Raw genomic sequence first — 2,719 nt, 5'->3', positions numbered from 1 at the left:
TAATAAAAGATAGCGCGGACAGTGGCATGCTATACAAATCGAGAAAGCGCGTACAGTGATCATGCTGGTCATTTTGCCACCAAATTTTATAATCTTTATCATTAGAGCGGGCCCACCAACCTCGTCTCTGTACTTTATACATTTCTCCTCCATCTGCACACACCTTTTCAAACATTAACGGAGAGAGTTCCTTGGACTTGCTTTAAATGTACATATTAGATATGTTGGAATCTCTCTCCTTTAGAAGTTTCCCCAGCCTTAAAACTTCTTTCATTTTTACTCCTCTCTCCATACTTATTTTCCTCTCTGAACGTATCAGAGAGGATTTTATTTCTGACACCTCTTGACTTTTCTTAAATTCAGGGACGTAATTTTGTTCATAATTCAGTGGACTTTTGTGTATTTTATACTTTAAATATTTCCAAACAGTCTCCCTTCTAAAAGTGATAGAACGAATTTTCGTCTAACACTACTTTCTTGGTTCAAAAATTTTATACAATCTTATAACTTTTTCAGTTTTAACAAATTTTGGTTACAGACAGTTGATGCTCAGTTTGTACAAGTATGCAACATTTATAAGTGCATACAGGTCACCAGCCTTATATTACAAGGCTCACCACATATGGGCCATTCGGTCTTAGACACCGACCCGTGGTAATGCTGTGTGGAGATTAATAATAATCCGCAACGGAAAACCGGAACGAGAATAGTCGAGAAAGTATATTCTCGAGGAGCGGTAGACTGCTTTTCAACCGAAGTCATAAAAGAGCCACACGCTCGACGCTACTCCCGACCGGTCCGAGCGAACCGAAAGTGCCTTCCTATAAATACCGAACGGCCGGCCGCTAGGTCGGCGACGCATGGGCTTACGCCCAGGCGTATGCCTGTGCAAACCGCCGTGAGAGCGTACCATCCCGCCGGCACGGTAAAACTTAGACTGAAAATATCGTCGAACATATCCTTTCATTTTATAACGTTCTATACATGAAAATTAATAAATTAACATGCAGGACATAATAAATTCACATTCTCATGTAAATCATGGGTTTAATTAATATTTTAAAAAATTTTAAAACCGCCCAGAACCGATGAGATGAAAATATTAAAACGATATTTTTGCATTTTCTTACGGTAAAACATTAACAAATAAGCGACTATAGCAATATAAAACTCCATTTGTAATTTAATTAATCAAAATTAATATTTTTTTTTGATTTTTCAGCGATCCAGAACCGATGAGACGAAAACATTAAAACGATATTTTTGCATTTTCTTACGACAAAACATTAACAAATACGAGACTATAACAATATAAAACTACATATGTAATTTAATTAATCAAAATTAATAATTTTTTTTGATTTTTCAGTGATCCAGAACCGATAAGTCGAAAATTTTAACAATCATATTTTTGCATTCTGTACCGTGGATCCATCGTTAAACGCTATTAAACTAACGTCCGTGATGGTATAAATGCAGATTTTCGCTCCGTTTAGCCAAAATAACGAACTATAGGTGCGCTCCGAAATATTTCAAAGTCCCAGCGGCGTATTGCTTCGCCTCTTAGAACCGATTAGTCGAAAATTTTAACAATCATATTTTTGCATTCTGTACCGTGGATCGATCGTTAAACGCTATTAAACTAGCGTCCGTGATGGTATAAATGCAGATTTTCGCTCCGTTTAGCCAAAATAACGAACTTTAGGTGCGCTCCGAAATATTTCAAAGTCCCAGCGGCGTATTGCTTCGCCTCTTAGAACCGATTAGTCGAAAATTTTAACAATCATATTTTTGCATTCTGTACCGTGGATCCATCGTTAAACGCTATTAAACTAACGTCCGTGATGGTATAAATGCAGATTTTCGCTCCGTTTAGCCAAAATAACGAACTTTAGGTGCGCTCCGAAATATTTCAAAGTCCCAGCGGCGTATTGCTTCGCCTCTTAGAACCGATTAGTCGAAAATTTTAACAATCATATTTTTGCATTCTGTACCGTGGATCGATCGTTAAACGCTATTAAACTAACGTCCGTGATGGTATAAATGCAGATTTTCGCTCCGTTTAGCCAAAATAACGAACTTTAGGTGCGCTCCGAAATATTTCAAAGTCCCAGCGGCGTATTGCTTCGCCTCTTAGAACCGATTAGTCGAAAATTTTAACAATCATATTTTTGCATTCTGTACCGTGGATCGATCGTTAAACGCTATTAAACTAACGTCCGTGATGGTATAAATGCAGATTTTCGCTCCGTTTAGCCAAAATAACGAACTATAGGTGCGCTCCGAAATATTTCAAAGTCCCAGCGGCGTATTGCTTCGCCTCTTAGAACCGATTAGTCGAAAATTTTAACAATCATATTTTTGCATTCTGTACCGTGGATCGATCGTTAAACGCTATTAAACTAGCGTCCGTGATGGTATAAATGCAGATTTTCGCTCCGTTTAGCCAAAATAACGAACTTTAGGTGCGCTCCGAAATATTTCAAAGTCCCAGCGGCGTATTGCTTCGCCTCTTAGAACCGATTAGTCGAAAATTTTAACAATCATATTTTTGCATTCTGTACCGTGGATCCATCGTTAAACGCTATTAAACTAACGTCCGTGATGGTATAAATGCAGATTTTCGCTCCGTTTAGCCAAAATAACGAACTTTAGGTGCGCTCCGAAATATTTCAAAGTCCCAGCGGCGTATTGCTTCGCCTCTTAGAACCGATTAGTC

Source organism: Osmia lignaria, unplaced genomic scaffold (genome assembly GCF_051020975.1).
Source record: "Osmia lignaria lignaria isolate PbOS001 unplaced genomic scaffold, iyOsmLign1 scaffold0035, whole genome shotgun sequence".
In the NCBI taxonomy this organism is placed as follows: domain Eukaryota; kingdom Metazoa; phylum Arthropoda; class Insecta; order Hymenoptera; family Megachilidae; genus Osmia; species Osmia lignaria.
The sequence above is the reverse complement of the archived record's forward strand: the minus strand, read 5'-3'. Positions refer to the sequence as shown.